This window comes from Gallus gallus, chromosome 8 (genome assembly GCF_016699485.2).
Source record: "Gallus gallus isolate bGalGal1 chromosome 8, bGalGal1.mat.broiler.GRCg7b, whole genome shotgun sequence".
NCBI lineage: Eukaryota > Metazoa > Chordata > Aves > Galliformes > Phasianidae > Gallus > Gallus gallus.
This window is the reverse complement of record NC_052539.1, coordinates 15,211,457-15,224,707: the sequence shown is the minus strand read 5'-3', so window position 1 is coordinate 15,224,707 and position 13,251 is coordinate 15,211,457. Positions and strand designations below refer to the sequence as shown.

At 37.1% G+C, this 13,251-nt stretch overlaps 1 long non-coding RNA gene across 2 annotated transcripts in view; it reads right to left on the bottom strand.

The window, feature by feature from the left end:
- LOC101750715 overlaps positions 1–13,251 on the bottom strand; it is a 424,944-nt gene that overhangs the window by 227,168 nt on the left and 184,525 nt on the right. For both annotated transcript variants that reach the window (XR_005862065.2, XR_005862061.1), the window contains one exon: positions 6,318–6,435. This is a non-coding gene — a long non-coding RNA (uncharacterized LOC101750715). The remainder of the gene's footprint in view (positions 1–6,317; positions 6,436–13,251) is intronic.

Below are 13,251 nucleotides of genomic sequence, written 5' to 3'. Positions count from 1 at the left end.
AGGAGGAGAGAATCCATCAGCACACACTACCTGCTGCTTGAAATCAAAAAATCTTTCAACTTATTATAGATGAGGACTGGAAATCAGAGACCATTGGAGTCCATTGGAGTTTTTAAATCAAATTGCTTTTGAATTGGACTTCATTTCAAGATAATGAAGTATTGTAATTAGCAGATTTTCACCACTAAACACTTTGTACTCATAAATAAATACCACTTTAAAGCCTGCATATTTTTTCTTCTTTGCTTTGCTGTTAATGGGTTTGAAGCTGCATTTCCTTCTAATAGCAAAATATAACACAAGGAATGAGGTAAAATGTCCAGTACTCAATATAGTCAGAAGAACTAAAGGGAGCATGTTTCCATTTAGCTTCCAAATGCTGCTTTAATCCCTCCTAAAACTCTACTATCTTCTGCAGAACTGCAAGGAAATCCTTGTGCTTCAGAAATACATCTTATTTATCAATGAAATAGGCAGCTCAAGGCAATAGAAAAAAAATCCACATTAGAAAGAAGAGTGTAATACTTTTATAACATCCAACATCAGCTTTCTCAACAGAAAGATGAAAACCACCAAATGTCAAAAGAGCACATTACCCAGGATAAACTGTGCACTGCTGCCACTGCCAACTGCCTTAATACATGAGGGCTGCTCCAAAAGTAATGCCACCTCTTTGATTATATTGGCCCACAACATCAGAGGCAAATATTGGTGGGTCAGCAGTAGAGGCTGAACCTTCCCACCAATATCCTGACACATTCTGTTGCCATGTGACAGACGGCAGCAGACAGGCAGTCTGACAGAATGGCATCTGACATGGAAATGCAGATGAAGTAAAGGGGTGTTATTGAATTTCTCTGTGCAAAAAAAAAAAAAAAAAAAAAAAAAAAATGGCACCCATTGACATTCATAGACACTTGCTGACTGTTTATGGAGACCAAACAGTGGGTGTGAGCAGAGTGAGGAGGTGAATGGTGCATTTCAGCAGTGGCAACAGCAGTGTGAAAGACAAGCCATGTTCCAGACAGGCATGCACAGCTGTCACACCATGAAATTAAGAGTGTCTCAATCAGCTCATTCATGTGAATCAGCTGATGGTAGTGATAATGCTGAAAAGTGGTATTTTGCAGCTGAGAAATTTCTGTATCAAATAGTGTTATTCTATTCTTTGTGTCTGCGGTAATTTTGAAGGAAATAAATGGGAGGCATTACTTTCGGAGCAAGCTCCACGTATGCACTTGAAAGCCTGACTGCAATAAGTGAAACTTGTGCTTACTTTTTTTTTCCATTTAAAGAAATACATACTTTTTTTTTTTTTTTTTAATCCAGATAATGCTGTAAAGTTCTACCAAGAGGTTACACAAAGGAACTGCAAATAAAGTGTATGTACATAAATAACTTGGTCTGACTTTTTGTTTAATGTCTAAGATGATTGGAACAGATTGTATCATGAACTGCTTTCCCTTTAGCTAATTAAATAGCCGTCCCCACTTACCATAAAGCATATTCTTATTAAAACAAGTATCTATATTCACTCTGTTGGATAAATTACTTCCAAGTAAGTGCCATAAAGTCCATTACACCCATGCTTCAGAAGTGGATCAGGTCCAAACAGACAATCAAAGGATTTCACTGGGATTATTTTAGATTAGAAAAACCAAGGAAAACTTGAAGCATTGACAAGATTGTAAAGACGTAAAGGATAAATTAGCAGTTACATACCAAACAAAGTACAGCAGCAGTATCCCAGCATATTCAAAAAAGAGCAAAAATAAGAAAAATCCTATTGTACTAACCTAGGTCCAAATAGACATTTGTTTATTCAGAAATAGAATGTCATGACTAAATGTTATCTGCCATAAAAATCAGGTTGGTATTTCAAAGTTTAAAAACCAAAAATATACGAAAACAACGAAGTTAACCAACCAGCTGAGTAGGAGCTTATTCTCTCCACAAGTTCCTTTTAAAATTGAGTAGAAAAGATCATGTTATGATTTGCTATATTAATGAGCCATTATTGCATAACTGTGCTTTTATTGCAGATATATTACCTGCTAAATGATGCTGTTTTTCCAGAAAAAGTTCACAGTACAGATTCTATGGGAATGTTTCCTGCTGACAGTTCCTAAATCTTTCAGAAGCTGTCAGCAACCTCAGAAATCAAGTTTGCAGTACCCTAGCAAGCAGAAGCACATGTATAGGCTTTCTATTTTTAAACTGCAACTCAAACCATTAAAGAAATGCCTTAAATGTGAAAGATCACTGAAAATAAGATCATCCTAAATTGTCAATGTAAAGGATGCTGTCAATTACATGCAAGCTAATCTGAAAATTCTATAAATACCACTTGCCATTTTAAAAACTACAGTTTTTAAAAAATAACTTCTGCCTAAACTAGTTCTCTTCAGAACCACATTGACAAATGCTTGATATAAAAAAATAAGTAAAATTTAGTAAAACACACATTTCCATAGAGAAGACTGATCCACGGGAAACACGTCCTTCCTATTTATCTATAAACAGCCCTTCTACCACACATCCTTCCCTTTAAACTCACAAAAATAATGGCAAAATCCACCTGAGGCTCATAAGAAATTCAGCCCAAAGGGCTATAATTACAATCTGTTACTAAAGATCACCTGCTAGACTTTTGAAATGTCCTCATGCTTTGGGTCACTCCAGTGCTCTTTCAATTGTTGTATTTTTTTTTGAATGAAGAGAAATCGGACCCGGCTGAATGTAACTTTGCTAGAAATGAGACTGTATGATATCACAGAAATACCCATTGTACTCTGAACATGAGCACAAACATTCCTTACAAAAGTTTACTAGAAAAACTGATTACCAATGCTTTCATTAAATCCGATTACTCCCTTTTTATTATATTGGCCATATTCTAAGCGGTGCTCTGCAGTTTGCAGACACAAATTCTGTTATTGGTAAATGGGATTTTTATGACTAATTTCCACGTTTGCTGTTTGCTATGAAGATTTGTGCACATAAACCTGGTACACAATTTCATGACTATATTTCAGAATGTCCCTTTGGTTTGGATTTAAGCTAGAACATAACTTTCTCAAGAGCATTATGTACTCTAATATACAATATTCCATGCTGCCTTTCAGCTGGATGGAGCAACACAGAGTAGCTAGACAACTGCCACAGTGGAAAAAGGAATTTCCTCACAACAGCCAAGAGTTTGAAGATTTTATTACCTCTAAACCAAGCTCTTACATTCTTCAGGGCTGTGAATCAGGGCAAGGAGTTTGTATTCCAGAAATCATTGCCTGGCAGAACATTTTCTGTGAAGACCATTTTACCTCTTGATCTCAGCTTAACAAGAAACGATTCAAATAGATGTGGACCAAGTTCAAGAAGGGTGAGAAAAGGTGACTTAGAACAGTAATTCCCCACTAGCTTGTGGATGCTATATTGAGACCCGCTTTAGCAGTCCAGACTATAATCTATATATGCCTGTGTGAAAGCTCATTCCTATTTGTGAGTAGCTAGTACCTAACTCGTATCTCCCAGATGGGATGTCACCAGAACAAACTGCAACTGTTCTGAAGGGCAGACAAAATGTGTAGATTTTTAATCTTATCACTATAGAGGCTGCAGGTTCTACAGCTCCACAGTCATCACATAGAAACAAAACCTTCTTTTACTTCTTATTATACAAGAAAAGCAATGAGGAATTTTTCCTCTATTTTTTATACAATTTTTTTACTAGTCTTAATTAAGCTTTACATATAAACATGACCTAACTGTAGTTGGCAGTATAAGTAGTGCTGTAAAAGCAAAACCCATGGCCATGGGGGTTCCTTTAAAATTGAAGCCAAGGAAGAGAAAAAAGGGAAAATGTAGATTAAGATTTGCTACAGAAAGAGATAGGAAAGAATGAATCATAAAATATAAAGTACATTGATGCAGAGGATGTGTTTATACAAATATACCTTTCAAGTCTAAACGTTATTGAGTAACATATATATTGTTCACAAAGTAAGCAAAATTCAAAATAGGGCTCTCATTCAGCATAAGATTTGCAGTAAGACCAGAATCTAAAATTGTTTATATTGTTTATAATTTTATTAGTGCCAGTTACTTCTCCTCCACTATGGATTGAAGGATCACTTTAAAAAAGGAGTTCACCTTCCACCCCTAACTTTGTTTACAAAACCTCCAAATGAACCTTCCAGTAACATCAGCCCAGCTAACACTAATGTCTGCTCTTCCATAGATAGGACTTTGCCAGCATAATTGCTTACTTATAACAAATTTTGGGAGAGACCATGACAAAAACCTTCAGAAGATACAGTTTGTCAAATACTATCTAAAGTTTTTTACTGAAAACTACCACCCAAACAGTGTTGAGAACAACTTTTAAGTCTTCAGCAGATCTACAAAGCACTACTTAGTTTCACATCTCTACCTGTAAAGGAGAGAGACAATGATCACACTTAACCTCCTTAATAAAAAACTTTGGTATTTCTTGAATTAAAAAAACCCTTTAAGGAAACTCACACATAAATAATTTATTTTATATATACTCACAAATCAATTACTCTTGTGGGTACAGAAACATACATAGAACAGATTGGCAAATTAATATTCCAATAGAAACTATGAAGTTCCTGTAGAACTATAAAACTACAGTAATATTTATGGTAAACTTTATTTGTTCTGTAAATTGCATGGAGTTTAAGCCAAGATTGATCATCAAGCTATATTCTGTGTATACTGAATGGACAGAATTTCTAAAGAATTACCTACTAGAAACTTAATACATTTCTCAACCTCCTTTAGAAGTTTGCTCTCAGGCTCAAATACTCTAAATAAGTCATCTTAGTAAACACTACCAACATCATTAAAACTAAGCTTCCCAAGGAAATCATATGCCACTCACACAGACTGTAGATACTTATGAATGCAGTGGGTTGAATAAAATTTTCGAATCTTCACAATTGTTTTAATTTGCTTATATGGAAATGTTAACCAATTTTCCTCCAACGTTTTGTAAATTTTTCTAATGAATATGTTGAAAGATCTCTCAAAACCATAACACAGATACTTTTACAAACATGCAGTGAGTTTCAACAATGCAAGATATCATTTTTCCATGTGTTAAATCTTCTGAAGACAATTGATTGCATGCGGTACACATGAGCTCATTTATTAGAATTGTTCATTTTTCTGGGTGAATGTTCAGATATATGCTTCATGGCACAACTATTGGGCTGAATCACTTTTTGAGGTAGTATATTTTAGTAAGAGTTTGTTGGTTACACATATGCAAACAAACTAGTGGGAGCACAAGGCGAAGAAGCAAGATGAATACTAATATTTATGAATTTAAAAGGTTTAGCTGGCTTGGAAACAGAATCATTTTGTTTATCTCAAATCCAGCTACAATCTAAAAAGTGCCAATGCAAACTTCTAATCACCATGCAAAACATGAAAAGAACCAGTAAGAGCAAGCTCAGTTTCAAATCTGTGGTTAAAAAACAGGCATTAAAACATGCCAAATGTTACACAGATTTTAAACATTTTTTATCTGATCACCTCTGTGTTTTGTGGAGTTCAGATTTTTTTTTTGTTTGTTTTTTGTTTGTTTGTAGGTTTGTTTCTTTTTTCTTAATCTTAGCAGACATCTACTGTCAGCTATTGCAAGAGACTGCATCCTCTAGCCAGCCCTCACAGGCATCACACATCCTTCAGACTTCCATCCGCCCAGAGCACCTGATTCATAGCTAACGCAGAGTCTCTTTTGGCCTCTACATGGTCCTGCTCAACTGAGACCTTGTATCTGCAAAACCTTTGAGATTCTCCTATCCAAGGAGCTGTTACTCTTGTCTTCTTCTCAGATGTATTTTTTTTTCAGCTGGCAGCATGTGGTGCTTAAGGTCAACTTTCTTTTTGTCAGGTTCTAACAAGCTTTGTAAAACATACCACCACAAATCTGATTTTTATCATGAAAAGAATGAGCTACTACTTGAGTGCTTACTCATGAATTGCTAAAATGGGAAGAAGGGTTCCCTTTCATGTCATGATTACCACTGCGTTTTGACCCTTACAGCCTCTTCCAGCAGCAAGTTCTTCTCCCTCTCCTCTAACCCCCTTTCCTAAATGCTTCACAGCTCATGATGCAGCCGTTTGCTTGTTCCTCGTAAGCTTGTCTCTCATACCCATCCCTTCCTGGACCCACAAACATGAGAAGGATCTATAGTTGAAGGTCATTGTTGGTATTTTCTGTCTCAAGTAAACATACAAGAATTTGCCCCTTCTTTTCAGTATTTCCTCTAATAAAGAAGTGCACTTACCCAACAGGATTTGTTGTTTTACCAGCACTGCGTACAACCGTATCTAGGACTTCATTTCTTCCTTCTATCCCAGAAGATTTAGTGAGTGTCTCCTTAGAATTTCACCATGATATCATGCCTGGAAGAGAATGGTAATGAGTTAGACAAGCAGTTTCTGGGATGTTAACAAGTGACCCTGTTGTTATGTGACCATGCTGACTACTACTGCTTAATTTTAACAAAAAATGTTATACGTTGTCTAACAATAAAGTCCTAATAACTCTCTCACTTATGGCTGCTACTGAAATAAAGCAATAAATCTATCCATACTAGCAACACCTTCTTTCTTAGGGAATGAATACAATTTATCAAAAGTCACAATGCTAATACAGTCATCATTTAGAATTTCCAAGACACAGCCCAGCAGATGGGAGAGTCTATCTTGCTCTCATTCCAGTGTTGAGGACAAGAATAAAGAAGTCATTAAATATTTTAGTAAAATAAAGTTATTTCCCCAGACTTACTTCTTTTTGCAGTATTAAATAGAACAACATCAAATAAGTGATCCATCTACCCAAGTATTCTGTCTCTGACAATGTCCAGTGGACGTAGAAAAACACAGGCATAGAGATAAGATTGTAGTGACATTTCTCAAGACTATTCTCCCAGGTGAGACACCAGCAAACAATTGCCCTTGCTGGACCTTTTTCCTCTGTAATCTACCACTATCCTTCTTAAATCTGTGTAAAATACCAGCATATATAACATCACGAGGTCCCTTCCAACCCAGGCCATTCTGTGATTCTGTGATTCTGTGATCACAAGACAAAGATTCCCACAGTGACCACCTGTTGTGTTATGAGGGACTTCCTTTCATGAGGTAGTTTCACTCAGAATTCCAGGCTCTTTTTGAACCATGTATTTTAGAAGTTTTACAATAAACAAGAAAACATTTTTATCTTTACCAAATATTTCCCTTTAAAACATTATATTTAACAATTATATAAAAATCAGTGAATGAGGCTTAAGAAAGTGAAAATGAAATTATGTAGATATGAATCTATGTTTGTTATGCAAACCAACCTAAAAAGACAGTTAATTTGTTTAAATATCAGTTTATCTGACAGGAGAAAGGCTGCTGGGTGTCATTAACCAGTTAGAATTTCCTAATTGTTATCTTGCAGTGATAGTTTAGAATACCACATTATTTCCCAAGGATCTCACTGATGCCTTTCTGCGGCAGCCCATGAAGATGTGATCTACCACACAGCCATGGAGCTGGACACCCCACTAGGCCAATGAGCTAGGTGCCAGTACTTTCTACTTTGTGAGCACTGTCTGCCATAAGCTCTTAGCCTTCTTGGAACCTCAGCTGAACTAAACACAGCAGTGACTGAAGGGATTCATTCTTAAACACGTGTTAAGTCGCAAAGCAATGCAGGGTATTGGGTAGAAGATCCACAGCAAAGTGATGAGGGAAACCAGCTTTATGGATTATGTATTTATTTCAACTCTTATAGAGGTCCTTCAGTAATGTTAGAAAGCTGTGACCTGTCCTTTGTGTCTTTACTGTTGTCTCATCTCTGAACAGCAGTGGTTTTTCCTGTTATTGTACACTCCTGAAAAAACTCCCCAGGGTCAGACTGAATTTGGATGGCTCGAGTTCCCCACAACTACAGGATGGTATTACCAAGAGTATCTCCTACCTGCTGGCTTCAGAAGCATGCTAAGGAAAACAAAGTAAAGGTGGATAAGAATCAGGCCCTCTCTTTAGTGGGTGATGAACTGGATTACAGAAAAGTAGTATCTATAAATGCTTTGGATACAAAAGCACATAAAATACTATTTCTGACTTGAATATCCTTTAAAATAGAAATCCTCAGATAAACTTTGTATTATTTCTGTACGAGGACCTGTGCAGAGCCTTGTATGAACTTCCTATCATTCCACAGTAATTTCTTTTGAAATCTTTACCAAAGGCAGAAAGGCAAGGCAGCGTGTTGAAGACAAGTGCTTTCAAGAGGTACTAGAAGACGTACTAAAGTGCAGGCGTGGACAACTGCCTTGCAAAGGTAAGTACCCCCTCTACTGACCTTAAGATGATATCTTCCCAACAGACTAGAAACATAGCTTGCACACGTGCATAATTATACACACTGTATTTTCATAGATAAGTGCATTGACACATTCACAGACATGCAAAATACAAATGCCAGCAGTTAGTAAGGCAATATTTTTTCTCTAGAGGTGCATCAATATTGGTTTATTTCTAAGGTCTATAGCTAATTTCAACTCTGGGTCACATAAACCTCATGTAATACATACCCATTTATCAAATATGCCATGCTATATCACCAAGAAAAAATACTGAAATGCTTTCTCAATTGGTTCATTTCATCAAGAATATTTTGGACAATGCCACCTGCCCAAGGAATTACTTCTGCTAAGCTGCCTTACAGCCCTGTTGGCCACAGGACTGCTTCCACTCTTCAAATAAAATCAATGGATACTCCTGACTTCAGTGACAACAGGGTAAAGTTTTGTGCTATAAAAATATAATGCCCACAATATTTGTCAAATCAACTTCAATCTGAGATCCTCTGTCACTGTTTAGAAAACACAACTAATGACTCACTTTAAAGCTGAACTGTGGTTTAAGACCAAGTGCTAAATCAAATCCAGTCACATACAGCCTAGGATTTAAAAACATGTTTTAAAGCAACAGTTGAAAGAGCAGCTAAGTCACAACATCCACCAACTAATTCATGTTTAAAATAAATCTGATGTAATTGGAAGTATATAGTGCATTTATACCTCAGAATTCAGTGTTGGTTGTCAGACTTATATAACCCATGATCATCCAGCACTCAATAAATCCCACATGTTCAGAGATGCTTGTTTAAATCTCAAGTAACCATACAGACCATGGAACTTGGTGGTACAGAAAGACTCATCATTTTAAGGCCAGTTAGTTAAAAATATCTATCTGTTAATATACAGTGGGACATGGGATGGAGCTGAAACTCTTTTCTGTCCTAATTCATACAAGGCATCAGAACTGAGGTATGAAGGACAGTTAGACATAAATGAGAGAAAAATACATGTAACAAGACAATTCAAGAGAACAAAGAGATAGAACATACCAAAGAAAAGGTAATCTCTGAGCAGTCGCCTTTGTTTGGATTCTCTTTACATTGTCTTAAAATGCCCCTGGAATTGTACTCTGCCCAAGACAAGACATTTCCTGAAACACTAACAGTGCCGTACCACAACATTCAAAATTTATATAATTAAGTATTTAGAAAATAAAAGTCCTGGAGACCATTCAAGGTAGGAAAGAGCAATAACAGTACAAGTAATTAACAGTTGGATATTTTTTTCTTGTTGTTCAGTTGGTTGGTTGTTTTTTTGTTTGTTTGTTTGTTTTGTTTTGTTTGTTTTTTTAAACAAAAGATTTTTATACAACTTTAGGTATCAGTAATAATGATAATGTTTATTTTCATGACTGCTAGATTGCCAGAGTATATTTAAATGTCAGCATTTAAAGATGAAGATTTTGAACTCATCCTTGGAAGAGTCCAGTGGCAGACCACTTAAGATATTTCTTCAATATCGTCAATGATATGATGTAATGAGAAAAAGAGCTGATAACTTGTGAAGACAACATCATTTTCTGTTCTGGTATGGGACAAATTATTGTGATACAGTGATTGCTGCTATTTCTACGACTTAGCTCAACTATTCTGTTTTATCATACCTTGTATTTGTGTTGATTGCCAGGTAAGTCAACTGAAAACCTTTTTGCTAACAAGAAATCCTGGTACTGAGGTCAGCCCTTCAATGCTGAAATGCACAATTAGCAGGTAGGATTAATCTAAAACTATCCTGTAGTTCTCTCAACTCCTAAAGCAACTGCATCATTCCCACAAGCAACACCTTTGTACACAAGTACATTAAGTGTTAAGCTTCACAAACCATGAGAACTTGAGATAATGGTGGCTGTACATCAAGGTCCATCAGGTGGTGGATATCAAACTGCTGCTCTCAGTGTTGTGGGCTCCATATATTAGCACTCAGAATAGTTGAATCAGCACACAAGTCCATTTCTTGAAAGGTATTAATCTTTTTAAAGGTGAAGAATTAATAACAGAGAGGGAGAGAGAAAGGGTGAGAGAAATGCAATCTGTTACAGGACTAGGAGAGTGCAAATGAAGATTAGAGCTGTAGTTAGCTGTCGCAAGAGATTGTAGCCTCTGGTGAACAAACCTTCTCAACTTACTGGCATTTGTCATTCTCCAGCATTGTAGTTTAAACTACATTTAAAATAATTTTGAGACAGTGGAACTGTTCACGGCTAGTGTAAAAGAGAAAGTATGACAGGAGGCTTGAAGAAATGAAAGGTGGGGGATACATTCTTTATCGATTAACATGTATTCCTTGCAAAAGAAATAGGCATAGGGGAACAAAACAGTATGGATTTTCTAGTTCTTATTCAACTACAAGATGGAAATAACTGCAAGCACAGAACCATCAGAAAAATTTCAGAGACTCAAGTACAGCTTTTAAAATCATCTAAGATTTCTCTACTCCCTGTCTTCTACTCAGTCTATTACTTAATGTTTTTCAGAGGAGGCAGATGAGCATCAGGGATGTACTTACAATAGAGATGTGGCCAGGTAAAACACATCCTATGCAGTTAGCAGCTATGCCAAACCTTCCTGGGGCTCAGCCAAATGGACAGTGACTGGTTTGGAAGCCACTTCCAGCTGTTCCCATTTTCTGTTGAAAGCAACCTATAAAGCAGGATTGAGCCTCATGGGTTTGCAAACTGCAAACCTGACTTGTGTCTGCACCATCGCATTCACTGACAAAGGGCTGGTGGTGCCAGATCCAAGGAAGGACTTCTCAACACCAGTGCCAAGGGATGCAGTAATGGATTGATTAAGGTTTCTTCTGCCAACAGAGCTGCAGTAGGAAGACCTATAAAACTTCATTTTCACAGAAAGTACCCAGCAGTAGTGAAATGATGGATGACTTCATAGAAACAGCCTTTAGCCAGATTAATTCATGCCAAAATCCATAGGGACTACCTTTGGGGATGATTCCCCCTAGGCTATGAGGACACACAATTACGTATTTTTATTTTTACTGATAAGTAGTATTGGTACACATATACAGATATATATATACTTATCCTTTGTTTCATCCAATTTTGCTTGCAGTTTCTTAACCTGTTAATAACACTGTGTCCTGTCTTTAACATAATTTTGTAAATTGTTATTCTTGCCATGGGTAGAACTGTCAGTGATGTACCTGAGAGCTGTTTTAAACTTCTATGATCATTTCCTTGAGTGCTCCATAAACAAGGAACCCTAAATCTTACCAATCTGTTTCAAGTTTCATGAGAGAACTCATGTGTGGGAGAGCTTGTAAGGCTGAAGTCAGAATTTTTTAGCATTGACATAATTGAAGATTTTTATTGCTGTTCCAGAGAAATATGCAAAAATCTGGGTAGAATACTTCACAGTGGCAATGTTGTTTAGCAGCTTTCATACAAACTGACTCAAAACACTGTACAAAGTGATATCAATTGTTTAAATTAAAGAATGCCATTATAAAGACACTGATTAATAAATTAAAGCACTTGGTCATGAATCCAATGAGAGAAAAGTCAGCAAGCATACGAGCCTGAAAAATGCATTTTAAGATAGATTTGAGAGGAGATGGAGACTTGTGAAGCAACTACACAAGAAGGTTGGCCTGTATTGATGGCAGATCACAAGAAGTTTTGTATGGTTAGGATCTGTGATGAAGGACAGAAAAGATATTTAGAATTGTCCCAGTTTCAGCCAAGACAGTGTTAATAGCATAGCAATGCTTTGGTTGTTGCTGAGAACTGAACCCACGAGTTCTACTTTGTTTCCAATTCTCTCCCTCATCCTACTTGATGGGGAGGGTGGAGAGTGGCATAGCGAACATCTGTGTGGTGCTGGGACTCCTGCTGGGTTAAGCCACAATAAAAATGAAGGCAGTAGCAGTCACAAGGAGCTGGCATTCCACTGCCTTGTTGCTCATGCTGTCATTCATCCATGGAAAACAGAATGAAGTACATCCAAGTTAGATAGGTGGCATTTACAACAATCCATTTTGCTAAAATAGAAAAGAGCTGGAAGACCATGGGAAAAGCAGAGTAGGTTTATCAGGTCCGAGATGTCCACGGAGAACAAAGCTGCAGGGGTGGAATGGGGAAATGAAGACAGGAGGATTTGGAGAGACAGCACTGAGGACATAGCTTGACACATTTTTTCATTTGGCATGTTTCTATTCAGAAGGAACAAAAACAGATTTACTGGAACATGTGCTATAAGGGGGACACTCTGCGGCAACATGAAAGGTGATACAAGTCAGGCCTTTTTCACTGAGATCGATTGGCTATCATCAATGACTAGGCTTAATCTCAGATTACTGCACACCTTAGTCACCCAAGTATGAGTTCTATACTAGGGACTCTGAATTATTGTTTAAAAAAACTGGGATAAAAATCACAGTTAACCTCAACAATTAGCTTAAATACAATTTGTCTGTCAAAACAAATACATTTCTCCACCACTTTCCAAGTTAGCATATTGCTGAGAGGCAAACCAAGCAAGGCTCTAGAGAAAGTCCAAAGCACTGAGCAAAACGATCTCTAAACTATGTGCTCTAAAGTCTTCCATGAGCAAGCTCCAGCTTCCTTAGGCTAAGGCTAGGAGAACAGCAGCAGAACTCCAACCAAAAAGACCATTCAGCCTCTAGGCCTGCAATGAGCACTGGGCAGTACCTTTCTGGAAGCCTGGTACACTCTGGGCAGTACCATGTTGACACAGACTCGACTTATGTAGTGGTCACTGCAACACTGATACCAAAAGGATTTACAAGCTCAGATTAGTTTCTCCACAGTGTTGTGGCACATCTT